Source organism: Schistocerca piceifrons, chromosome 1 (genome assembly GCF_021461385.2).
Source record: "Schistocerca piceifrons isolate TAMUIC-IGC-003096 chromosome 1, iqSchPice1.1, whole genome shotgun sequence".
In the NCBI taxonomy this organism is placed as follows: domain Eukaryota; kingdom Metazoa; phylum Arthropoda; class Insecta; order Orthoptera; family Acrididae; genus Schistocerca; species Schistocerca piceifrons.
This window is the reverse complement of record NC_060138.1, coordinates 470806715-470821111: the sequence shown is the minus strand read 5'-3', so window position 1 is coordinate 470821111 and position 14397 is coordinate 470806715.

The following is a 14397-nucleotide window of genomic DNA, read 5'->3' as shown; positions in this document are numbered from 1 at the left end:
CATGGTTTTCCAAACCGATCGATCGCAACCTCTATGAGTCGCACCTTTCCTCAAGTTACGATGGATTCCCAGAATGTTGTTCATTGAAACTTCCTGGCAGATTAAAACTGTGTGCCCGACGGAAACTCAAACTCGGGACCTTTGCCTTTCGCGGCCAAGTGCTCTACCATCTGAGCTACCGAAGTACGACTCACGCCCGGTACTCACAGCTTTACTTCTGCCAGTACCTCGTCTCATTGCCAGTTTTACACTAATGTTTGAATTTGCTAACCAAATTCTTAACTGACAGTCGCGCTGGACAAGACTTTCTAAATTTAAGATGAATTCCTTCAGCACTTGAAACTTCCTAGCAGATTAAAACTGTGTGCCGGACTGAGATTCCAAATCGGGACGTTTTCCTTTAGTGGGCAAGCGCTCTATCAACTGAGCTATCCAAGCACGACTCATGAACCTTCCTCACAACTTTACTTCCTCCAGTACCTCGTCTTCTACTTTCCAAACTTCACAGAAGTTCTCCTACAAAGATCCCCGGCATACAGTTTTTAATCTACCATGGGGTTTTATATCAGTGCACATTCTTCTGCAGAGTAAAAATTCATTCCGGAAATATCCTTCAGCACTTGTGCCTACATCATCCCATGCAAACGGTCACAAACAACAGCTGTTCGTTTTTCTGTTCTGATCATTTTGTCACTTCAGATTGAACTGAATCGATTCAGCTATAATTGCACAGAAAGACATAGAGATTTTGTGTTCATCCAATAGAAGTTCACTGTTCCTTATTCCTGAAGACTCTCTCCAAATGGTATTTATGGAACGTAATGTCTGAATGAATAAAATAAAATAATGACTGACTGTCTGATTGAATTAATGAATGAGTAAGCTTGTATCAGTCATGAGACTAGACATTGCGGCAATTGTTTTGTATGACGCTTGGTATCTCTGTATGAAATGCTCCAGATAATGATGTCTACTTCTCGTTCGCATCTGTACAACAAAATATCAACAGAATGACGCTTTCTCCTCGGTGTGGATAAGTCACCATTTCTCTCACCTTACCAGCTGCCTGATCTGTTGCACCACTCATTCCTCGCTGGCCATGTGGTAAAGTGCAATCCCACCTCCACGCCGCAAGCAGACTGTGAGTTACCGTAAGCGCCATCTATATACTACACTCTGAGAAACGTTTGCTTTGTGCTGCATGTTGTATGTTACAGCTATCTCCAGAACACACATATTATCATGCTACGTTGCGTTGCGCATTGTGTGACATATGTTCACAAGAATATTGTCTCTCTTGCTGTTTGATCCAAGGAATTACAACAACCTTCCAAATGGCGTTCTTAACAAATGTTCTGTGGTACGAACCTCACTCCAAGCGGAAGAAAAAGACAAATCTTAGAAATCCATGAAACAAGTAAACAAGACACTTCTTGTAGAATCTGTCTGCTTCCACATCTGTAAACAAACATAAGAAACAAAGTGAAAGTGAAAATTTAAGATTAGACCTTTTTTAACTATATTGGTATGGCGAGCTTCATTATAAAGATAACATTCATATTGAGAAGTTACTGATACATATTATGCTTCAGCTTATTCCGTCATCTGAGTTACATTTACCACGTACAAAAGGGGTATTTTATGTCCTAGCTCGTAAATTTGAATTCAAACAAATGTTGAGCTAATCTTATTTGTGATAATTACAACAACAAAAGTGTGAATATGCAAACAAATAATAGAAAAAGTGTTAGTATTCCTGATTTTCCAATTCCTCTCTAATCAGAAACTACCCGAAGACAGCAATTCAAGCTCTCAGCGCCGATGAATGTAACCCAAACACAGAAATCCGAAGACGGCAACAGTGGTCTTCATGTGCATTTGAATTGCTATTAATGGATATCAGTGCACCGCGGAAATCATATTTAGCCCCACGAATCACAGTGACAGAATGCCAGAGCGTCCTATTAAATTTCAAACAGTTTTTCATTACATATTTTATGTCCGCTCGGATTTTTTACGGGAACTGTAACTCACTAAAATGAATTGAATGTGAAAAATTGATTATAATTACTGGGTGGTTATAATCAAAGTGCAGCTTGTCAGAAGCGTCCAGTGTGGGCTATAGTTATCGTACAGCAGATCAGTTTGGTAAGTATGCTAACGCGTTAATGCGGAACGGATTTGCGTTGGAAGAAAGGTCGTTCCAATTTTGGCCACCAGGTGCAAATCTGATGCTCTGAATGCAAGAAAGAGGTACAGCAAAGTTTCCCTGTGTAATGGATGAGGAACGAGATGTACGCAGGAAAAGTCAAACAGATGAGAAAGGCGTACTGATTTTATTATTAACCGTTGCTTACACAGTTTGTCAATACGAGCACGTCGACGAGATGCTGCATCCGGTGGAATCTGAGCAACGTGTTCCTGTATACTGGCCTTCAGACCAGGTAAAGACCGATAGTTTCCTGGTAAACGCGTTCTTCTACATATCGCCAGAGCCAAGAACGTGGATTGAGATCATGTGATCGTGCAAGCCACATGTATCTCTAAAACATCTGGAGATAACACAGTCGTGGAATGTTGGATGAGGCAGATCTTTCATTCGGCGAGCGACATGAGGTGTTGCCCCATCCTCTATGGATATAGTGACTTCCACACAGTAGCTCTCTTCCAAAGCAGGAATAAAATGCTGAACACGGAGATATCGATAACGTGCAAGCGTCATGGTACACCCGAGTGGCCCTCTGGGCGTATTCTCTTCAAAAACCAAACCGAGAATTCACGTTCTAGTAAATCCATACAACAGTGTCACGTACGATGTGTGCAATGACTATGCATGCACAATAAGCGGTTTAACAGGACTCCATATTTGGCAGTTCTGTGTATTCAGTGCAGCTTTTAGTGTAAAATATGCCTCGTCATTCAAAGAATATTGCTCGGCCACATATCAACAACTTCGATACGTGCCAGGAACTGAAGAGCAAATTCAGAACATTACTGCAGATTATGAGGTTTCAGTTGTTGCACAGCCTGCATCTTGTGCGGGTACCACTGTAAAAATATTACAAAACTTTCCGTACTGTTGACCATGGGATGGACAGTTCTCGTGACACTGCACGAGCTCTGGCACTACCCGGGCCCCCACTGCGTAGTCAGTTACAGCAACAGCAACCTCGTCAGCAACTCCCACCGGCCTAATTTCATTAACATCCACTTTAAACCATTCAATAACATCAGATCTCTCCTCAGATCTTTCAGTCAGCCGTAATCTCTTAATACGGCACTGCAATTACTAGCATTTTCGTAAAACAATTTCACTAACAGCGCATGGTCACTCTTCTCGATAGCCATATTGTTGACTCGTGTCAAGGCTTGTTAAATGACAGCCTGCAAGTCATATCGTCATACGAACAGTGTAAAGCGCCAGATTTGCACATGGTGGCCAAAATTGGAACTAATTCGTTTTTCAGCGTAAATCACTTCCGCAATAAGGCTTTAGCATATGTACCAAGTTTCGCTGCCATAGGATAATTACAGCCCACACTGGACCACCGCGAGTAGTTGCACATTAATTATAACTACGCGGTATGCAAATGCAAAGGGTGTTTCTATCAATACGAAAAGGCCGTCACCTCCCTCTTTTCTTCTCCATTCTTAAAAATTGTTACGCGCTTGTAGTATAAAATTATTTTATCATTATCACCTTCATCGTTAATTTTACTCTATAATTCTGTAAGATTTTAACCTAACTGTAGGTTTCTAGCGCAACAGTGTAATTATTACATAAGAACAAACATTTTATTTCTCTCGATTTCACGACTATTTTATTTTACACGTCATACCCAACGGATTTCGTGTTCAAGTAATAGTAATGTCTCCCAGACTACTAGAGAAACCGATAATACGAAATACAGTGTAACATACACGAATCAAATGAGACATTGTTAGTGTAATACTTCTACCTGATAGTGCAAGTTAAATATATTTTTCCCACTAAATCATATTAATAATGCAGTGCTATTCACTATGCAACAAGGAATGAAGGTTGTTTTGATAATTCTAACAGTATTCAAATATGAAGGCTTTTCTTTGTGTGACAAAATTAATGGGATAGCGATACGCCTATATACAGATGTCGGTAGTATCACGTACACAAGATATAAAAGGGCAGTGCATTCGGGGAGCTGTCATTTGTGCTGAGGTGATTCATGTGAAAAGTGTCCGCTGTGATCATGGCCGAGCGATGGGGATTAACAGACTTTGAACGCTGAATGGTAATTGGAGCTAGACGCATGGGACATTCCGTTTCGGAAATGGAACGATGAGGAATTCAGTATTCCGAGATCCACAGTGTCAAGAGAGTGCCGAGAACATCAAATTTCAGGCATTACCTCTAACCACGGTCCACGGACAACGTAGTGGCCGATTGCCTTCATTTAATGATCGAAAAAAATGGTTCAAATGGCTCTGAGCACTATGGGACTTAATGTCTGAGGTCATCAGCTCCCTGGAACTTAGAACTACTTAAACCTAACTAATCTAAGGACATCACACACATCCATGCCCGAGACAGGATTCGAACCTGTGACCATAGCGGTCGCGCGGTTCCAGACTGAAGCGCCTAGAACCGCTCGACCACACCGGGCGGCTTTCAATGATCGAGAGCAGTAGTGTTTGAGGAAGAGTTGTCAGTGCTAAGAGATAAACAGCATTGCGTGAAACAAGCGCAGATATGATGTCGGACTAACGATGAAAGTATCCGTTGGCACAGGGTGGCGAAATTTGGCGTTACTGGTATAAGGCAGTCGCGAGTGCCTTTGCTAACAGCGTGACCGCCAACAGCGCCTCTCCTGGGCCTGTTACAATATCGGTTAGACCTTGGACGGATGGAAAACCGTGGCCTGGTCAGATGAACGACGATTTATGTCGTTAAGAGCTGATGGTAGGGTTGGAGTGCGATTTTAAGAGGTACCCCATGACTTTTGTCACCTCACTGTATACAGCTAAACAGCTGAGAATTATTGATAAGGGGGTTAAAAATCAACCAAGTAACCCATTATCTGGGTGTAAAAGAGCATAATGACCATTTTCCAGCGGCTTTGCGATGGTATAGAACTGGTTTCAGGCGGTCATGTTATTCTTCACCGCTGACGTCTAAGTTATGGCAGTAATGTGGTGTGTATGTGCCAACCAGTTGTACTGAATCAGTGCCGTAAGGTGGGACGATGTTCAGGCTTCATAGAATGGCAGTAAGGCGCTACCGTGTTTGATAGTGCCCAGGATCACTCTTCGAATCCAGATCCCGAACTGATAGCGTAGCTGCGAGGACGGTCAAACTCGCTTGCAAGGAATGGAATCTCTATGTACTGACACCAGAAAAATTTATAAATTTGGTCACTATCGGAAGAAGCACAGTCACTGATGGAAACAGTGAGGAGAAAACTTCTTTGGAATTCCTGAGACTTCAACTACAGAAATAGCAAAGCCGAATGCTCCTAATTCTCCGTCACCGATGACCATGAGGGCTGACAGAAACCCACTCACTGACCTTGTCGCACCTTACTGCTTCCCGCGGTCTGCTGTGTGTACAGCTGACCGAGAATTTCCGTCGGCGTCTCCGGCGCACAGACTCTGCCGCAAGTGACCCAGAACTGAGCCCCAGAGTAATGAGAGGACTCCCGAGTGGAAGAAGCAGCGCCGCAAACTTTCGCGATCGATGTCGCGCGCGAAGTCAAACACCAAGTCAAACAGCTCAGCACAGCGGCGCATCTGTTAAAGAGGCTTATCTGTGCGCCGATATTACTGTTCCTGCAGGTCGATATTTTTCTCTAGCTTCTCTGCTCGTTGTGTTGCCGAAACATTTATGTTTTCAGGGTGTAGCAGGAAAAATGCTTAATATTGTGAGTTGTGATAGTTCGTAAATGTTTACCCTGATAACAAAACAATGACCCTCTTATTGGATACAGTAAGAGGAACATGCTTTATACCGCATACGCCTCTATTTATTAAGTTTTGAAGCTTACATAAACATTCAATACAGGTAGTACATCTAAACATTTAACTCACTTCAACATGTCCACACCTGGTAACACGAAAAATATCAAGCCGGTGTTCAATCTCTTGCCACACATTTTGCAACATGTCTGGTGTGATTGTGCCAATGGCATGTCTGACGCGTTGTTGCAATATCACTACATCAGGAACTGCTGCATTGTACACAATATCTTTCACATACCGCCAAATTAAGAAATATAAGGGAATAACGTCAGGTGACCTCGAGGGTCAGAGAACTGGGCCGTCTCTGGCAATCCACCTGTTGGGGAAGGTTTCCTTAAGAAAATCGCTGACTTCTAGAGTCCAATGACGAGAACCGCCATCTTGCTGAAAAATGACAGTGTCTTGCTTCCATATCCTGTAGCTGGGCAATGGCATATTCACCAACCTGTATAGGTAAACATATCCCCTTAGATTGCTTTCAAGAAACCCACACCACACATTAAGCCTTGGACTGTCCCGAATGTGTTTTCGCGCATCAGGATTCTCTGATCCCCAGATCCGGACGTCATGGAGGTTAAGTGACCCACAAACATGACATGTAGCCTCATCGGAAAAATACAAATGCTTAGTCAAACGGTTCAGCAAGTCCACTGTAAATTGCTCACATTTTGGTCGATCATCTGGCTGTGAAGTCTGAACAATTTTGATCTTGCACGCATAGAATTTAAGACGTTTGCGGAACCACTTTATGTACTTTACTCTTTGACACTGGAAGCTCACGGAAGCTTGTCTAAATGATTTCTGTGGCGACCTCGTGAATGCCGTCTCAACTGCCTGCACGGTCTTCTCCAAAATAGATGGTCTGCCACTACTTGTCCTTTCCTAGACCGATACCGTTGCTAAGAAAGTTTCCAGCCTTGTTGTCATTAATTTGACATCAGATGCTTTCTTTCCATAATGGGACATAAACTTTCGCTGCACAGTAATCGGAGATTTGGTTCCTGTTATCCACACGACATATTGAGCTTTCTCCTGGGAGGAAGCCATGTTTACTATATACACTGCTGGCCACAGTAAATGCAACACCCTGAAGGAAGCATCCGAATCAAGTGAAATTTACACCATGGGTTTGCAGCGATGAGATATGCAACTGATTAGAATTTCTGCACAGACGCACATCACGCGCGACTGTGGCGCCACCTCACAGCGCCATTTAAGGCTTGGCGATTTCGACGAGTGTACGTTCGGCACGTGTGTTTACCGTGTGGTTGTTTCACAAGACGATCAGTTATGCCTCGTAGACAACAGCGAATATCTTTTGATCAAGTATCCGAGTTCGACAGAGGAAGGATAGTGGCTTACCGAGATTGTGGATTATCATACAGAGAAATCGCTAGTCGTGTTGGACGAAACCAAACAACTGTAATGCGGATATGTGACCGTTGGATGCAGGAGGGTACGACGTACCGACGTGGTCGATTGCATTCACCTCGGTGCACCACTGCACGTGCTGATAGGCAAATTGTGCGCATGGCAGTGACGGATCGCTCAGTGATATCCCGAACCACAGCACAGCACATTGCGTCTGTAACGCATCATCCAGTGTCTGCGCGTACCATTCGATGCCGTTTACAGCAGAGTGGTCTGTCCGCAAGACGTCCATTGCTTCGTCTACCATTGACGCAGAACCACAGACGTCTCCGTCGCCAATGGTGTGATGACAGACGGATGTGGACGGCAGAATGGAATGACGTTGTCTTTACTGACGAGGCACGCTTCTGTCTGCAGCACCACGATGGTCGGATTCGAGTGTGGAGACACCGTAGAGAGAGGATGCTGGACAGCTGCATTATGCACCGCCACACTGGTCTTGCACCGTGTATTATGGTATGGGGAGGTATTGGGTATTACTCTCGCACGCCTCTAGTACGCATTGCCGGTACTTTAAATAGCCGGCGCTACACATCCGAGGTGCTGGAGCCAGTTGTCCTTCCTTACCTTCAGGGCTCGACCACAGCCATATTTCAACAGGATAATGCGTGACCACACGTGGCACGAATTGTCCAAAGGTTCTTCGTCAATAACCAGATTGAATTGCTTCCCTGGCCGGCTCGCTCTCCGGATCTTTCGCCGATAGAAAACATGTGGTCCATGGTTGCTCAACGAGTGACCCGGATTACATCCCCAGCTGCCACACCAGATGATCTTTGGCAACGTGTGGAAGCTGCTTGGGCTGCTGTACCCCAGGAACACATCCAACGTCTCTTTGACTCAATGCCGAGACGTGTGGCAGCGGTGATCTCCAACAATGGCGGCTACTCTGGCTACTGATTCTGGCAATAACCACATGTCACAAACGTCTGTAAACGTAATCATTTGATACTTGGTCAACATGTTATCTACAAAATAAATCTTGTTGTGCTACCTCTTATCTTTCTTGGTGTTGCATTTACGGTGGCAAGCAGTGTAGCTGTCAAAGCGCTCCTCATGGCTAAAGTCTTGAATGAGACACAGTTGTACAGAAACTCCATGGGTTCCGTATTAGACCTTTAACCAAAAACATACGTTACCACCGTATATATAATTAATATTTAATCCTGAAATCAGGGTAGACATTTATTGACACCATATATTGCTAATTTTTGGTTTAAAGTTCGTATAAACGTATGAGTTAAATTTGGATTCTGACTAGGATCTTTTACCTTTGGAGGCAGTTCTCCACCACCTGAGGCATGCAAACGCCTTTAATCACTGGATCAATTTGAAGCTCATTCTGGAAGTATCTCTTACTCTACAGCGCAAGACAGAGGGTGTTTTGTATACTACTGGGAAAGTGGACAAGTGTAGCAGCAGTGTGTTGCAAAAGGGGAAGGGTATTCCAGAGAAGAGAAAGAGCATTGTAGAGAACGATCTGCCTCCATCGGCGGACTTGTCGAGGAGGGGCTTGGCGAGGAATGCTCGACTATGCCAAGGGAGAGAATTGACCTAGTGCAACGAAAGCAGTGTGCACGCGAGAGAAAGGAAAGGTCATGACAAAAACGGAATTGGCGCAACAGGAAATGAATCCAATAGGGAATGGTCCTGGTAGGCAATGGGGCTGGAAGGGAACGGGCCTGGCAGGAAATGGGTCCAGCAGGGAATGGACTTGGCAGTGATTGTCGCCTGTGGACTTGATGGAGAAGGAGCATGGTGCAGAACGGATTTGGCAAAGTGGCTGAGAATGGGTGTAACCAGCACTGGATTAGCCACAGTTCCAAATACAATCCATCTCCCTGCAAACTTTCTCTACATCTACATGGATACTCTCCAAATCACATTTAAGTGCCTGGCAGAGGGTTCATCGAACCACCTTCACAATTCTCTATTATTCAAATCTCGTACAGCGCGCGGAAAGAACGAACACCTATACCTTTCCGTACGAGATCTGATTTTCCTTATTTTATCATGGTGATCGTTTCTCCCTATGCAGGTCGGTGTCAAAAAGTATTTTCGCATTCGGAGCAGAAAGCTGGTGATTGAAATTTGTGACAAGACTCCACCGCAACGAAAAACGCCTTTGTTTTAATGATGTCCAACCCTAAATCCTGTATTATTGCAGTGACACTCTCCCCCCTCTTTCGCGATAATACAAAACGTGATGCCCCTCTTTGATCTTTTCGAGGTACTCCGTCAGTCCTATCTGGTGAAGATCCCACACCGCGCAGCAGTATTCTAAAAGAGGGTGGACAAGCGCAGTGTAGGCAGTCTTCTCAGTAGATCTTTTAAATTTTCTAAATGTCCTGCCAATAAAACGCAGTCTTTGGTTACCCTTCCACACAACATTGTCTGTGTGTTCCTTCCAATTTAAGTTGTTCGTAATTGTAATTCCTAAGTATTCAGTTCAATTTACGGCCTTTAGATTTGACTGATGTATCTTGTAACAGAAGGTTAGCGGACTCCTTTTAGCACTCATGTGATGACCTCACACTTTTCGTCATTTAGGGTCAGTTGTCAATTTTCGCACTATTCAGATGTCTTTTTTGAATCGTTTTGCAATTTGTTTTGATCTTATGACGACTATTAGTCAATAAACGACAACGTCATCTGCAAACAACCTAAGAGCGGTGCTCAGATTGTGTCCCAAATCAATTATATAGATAAGGAACAGTAAAGGGCCTATAACACTACCTTGGAGAGCAAATCACTTCTGTTTCATTCGACGACTTTCCGTCAATTACTATGAACTGTGACCTCTCTGTCAGGAAATCACTAATCCAGTCACATAACTGAGAAGCACGCAATTTCAATACAAGCCGCTTGTGTGGTACAGTGCCGAAAGCCTTCCGGAAATCCAGAAATATGGAATCAATCTGAAATCCTTTGTCAATAGCACCCAACACTTCATGCGAGTAATGAGTTAGTTGTGTTTCACAAGAACGATGTTTTCCAAATCCATGTTTACATTGTGTCAATAGACAGTTTTCTTTGAGGTAAGTCATAATGTTCGAAAACAATATATGCTCCAAAATCCTGCTGCATATCGGAGTTAACGGTATGGGTCTTTAATTTAGAGATTACTCCTACTACCTTTCTTAAATACTGGTGTGACCTGTGCAACTTTCCGGTCTTTGGGTACTGATCTTTCGTCCAGTGAACGGTTTATATGATTGTTAAATATGGAGCTATGCATCAGCATACTCTTAAAGGAACCTAATTGGTAAACAGTCTGGACCAGAAGACTTGCTTTTATTAAGTGATTTAAGTTGCTTCACTACTCCGAGGATATTTAGTTCCACGTTACTTACGTTAGCAGCTGTTCTTGATTCGAATTCTGGAATATATACTTCGTCGTCTTTTGTGAAGGCATTCCGGAAGAATGTGTTCAGTAACTCTGCTTTGGCAGCACTTTCTTCGATAGTATCTCCATTTCTATCGCACAGAGAAGGCATTGATTGCGTCTTGCCGCTAGCGTACTTCACATATGACCAGAATCTCTTTGGATTTTCTGTCAGATTTCGAGACAAAGTTTCGTTGTGGAAACTATTATAAGTATCTCGCACTGAAGTCCGCGCTAAATTTCGAGCTTCTGTAAAAGATCGCCAATCTTGGGGATTTTAGGTCTGTTTCAGTTTGGCATGTTTGTTTCGTTGTTTCTGCAACAGTGTTCTGAGTCGTTTTGTGTACCAAACAGGTTCAGCTCCGTCTTTTGTTAATTTATTTGGTATAAATCTTTCAATTACTACCGATACTATTTCTTTGAATTTAAGCCACATCTGGTTTACACTCATATTGTTAATTTGGAAGGAGTGAAGATTGTCTCTCAGAAATGCGTCGAGTGAATTTTTATCTGCTTTTTTTTAACAGGTATATTTTTCGTTTATTTTTGGAGCATTTGGGGGTTATAATTTTCAGTCTCGCTACGACAACCCTGTGTCACTAATCCATGTATCTGTTTTGATCCTCGCTATGAACTCAGAATTATTTTTTGCTAAGAGGTCAAGTGTGTTTTCACAACCGTTTACTATTGGCGTGGGCTCATGACCCAACTGCTCGAAATAATTTTCTGAGAAAGCGCTTAGCACAATTTCGGATGATGTTTTATGCGTACCTCCGGAATTAAACGTGTATTTTCTCCAACAATTAAAGTCACCACCAACTATAATCGTATGAGTCGGGTACGTAATTGTAATCAAACTCAAGTTTTCTTTGAACCTTTCAGCAACTGTATCATCTGAACTGGGACGTCGGTATAAGGATCCAATTATTATTTTATTCCGGTTGCCAACAATGACCTCTGCCCATACTAACTCACAGGAACTATCTACTTCAATTTCGCGACAAGATAAACTACTTCTAACAGCAAGAAACACGCCACCGCCAACTGTGTTTAGCTTATACATTTGGAACACCGTTAGGTTCTTTGCAAAAATTTCGGCTGAGCATATCTCCGGTTTTAGCCAGCTTTCAGTGCCTATAACGATTTGAGCATCAGTGCTTTCTATTAGCGCTTGGAGCTCTGGTACCCTCTAACCTAAAAAAAAAAAGGTTAGAGGGTCTCTACAGATTCGAAGTCTATGGTAGTCTGGATCCGATTACCAGTTTGGAATTTAATTTCATTCCGTCAGAAGCAACCATCACTGATTATACTATGTTGCCATATAAAAGATTCCTTTAGACAAAAATTAAATTTTTTTCCACAACTCATGTCTCGGCTGTGTTGGAAATAAAGTCAGAAGAAGACAGGTGATGGTTTATAGGGCATGCCAGGATTAAAGATGGTTTGGAACAAAACTATGTGAGGTTTGTTAGCTGACCTCTCAAAATCTGGAGTGAGTCACAAAAATACTGCAAAACTATAAACGCTATAAATAAATGCAGATTTGAATGTACTTTACACAAATTACAATCACGTTCTCTCTTTCAGTATACCCTGTAATATATGGAGCGTTATAAGTAAGGTGCAGATATTTCTACTGACAACTGAGGAAAATGTACTGAACAACATTACGTATGTATTTACTTCATTTATAGACTAATAATTACAGCTACTACCAGCAGAAGGTTTTTAGGGTGCTTATTATCTCCAAGTCAGAGTGGCAAAAGCAGCAGGTCAAGCACTGAAGTGTGGATACATGGATACAAAATTGATAGTGTATAATTACAGGTTTAGTCCACTTCACGGTACACTTACGAGCATGCAGGAAACATATGCTAGTAAAATATGTGACGTGTTTGCGGGACGATTGTACGATGCAGAGGAGAAACAAATAACACATTGAAATAGTTACATATTAAGATTCCAGCTATCGCAATATTTGTAACTACACACCTAACACCCTGTATAGTTCCTTTAAACACATGAAAGTTAGTGATCTCATATACAGGGTGTTACAAAAAGGTACGGCCAAACTTTCAGGAAACATTCCTCACACACAAAGAAAGAAAATATGTTATGTGGATATGTGTCCGGAAACGCTTACTTTCCATGTTACAGCTCATTTTATTACTTCTCTTCAAATCACATTAATCATTGAATGGAAACACACAGCAACAGAACGTACCAGCGTGACTTCAAACACTTTGTTACAGGAAATGTTCAAAATGTCCTCCGTTAGCGAGGATACATGCATCCACCCTCCGTTGCATGGAATCCCTGATGGGCTGGTGCAGCCCTGGAGAATGGCGTATTGTATCACAGCCGTCCACAATACGAGCACGAAGAGTCTCTACATTTGGTACCGGGATTGCGTAGACAAAAGCTTTCAAATGCCCCCATAAATGAAAGTCAAGAGGGTTGAGATCAGGAGAGCGTGGAGGCCATGGAATTGGTCCGCCTCAACCAATCCATCGGTCACCGAATCTGTTGTTGAGAAGCGTACGAACACTTCGACTGAAATGTGCAGGAGCTCCATCGTGCATGAACCACATGTTGTGTCTTACTTGTAAAGGCACATGTTCTAGCAGCACAGGTAGAGTATCCCGTATTAAATCATGATAGCGTGCTCCATTGAGCATAGGTGGAAGAACATGGGGTCCAATCAAGACATCACCAACAATGCCTGCCCAAACGTTCACAGAAAATCTGTGTTGATGACGTGACTGCACAATTGCGTGCGGATTCTCGTCAGCCCTCACATGTTGATTGTGAAAATTTACAATTTGATCACGTTGGAATGAAGCCTCGTCCGTAAATAGAACATTTGTACTGAAATGAGGATTGACACATTGTTGGATGAACCATTCGCAGAAGTGTACCCGTGGAGGCCATTCAGCTGCTGATAGTGCCTGCACACGCTGTACATGGTACGGAAACAACTGGTTCTCCCATAGCACTCTCCATACAGTGACGTGGTCAACGTTACCTTGTACAGCAGCAACTTCTCTGACGCTGATATTAGGGCTTTCGTCAACTGCACGAAGAATTGCCTCGTCCATTGCAGGTGTCCTCGTCGTTCTAGGTCTTCCCCAGTCGCGAGTCATAGGCTGGAATGTTCCGTGCTCCCCTAAGACTGCGATCAATTGCTTCGAACGTCTTCCCGTCGGGACACCTTCGTTCTGGAAATCTGTCTCGATACAAACGTACCGCGCCACGGCTATTGCCTCGTGCTAATCCATACATCAAATGGGCATCTGCCAACTCCGCATTTGTAAACATTGCACTGACTGCAAAACTACGTTCGTGATGAACACTAACCTGTTGATACTGCGTACTGATGTGTTTGATGCTAGTACTGTAGAGCAATGAGTCGCATGTCAACACAAGCACCGAAGTCAACATTACCTTCCTTCAATTCGGCCAACTGGCGGTGAATCGAGGAAGTACAGTACATACTGACGAAACTAAAATGAGCTCTAACATGGAAATTAAGCGTTTCCGGACACATGTCCACATAACATCTTTTCTTTATTTGTGTGTGAGCAATG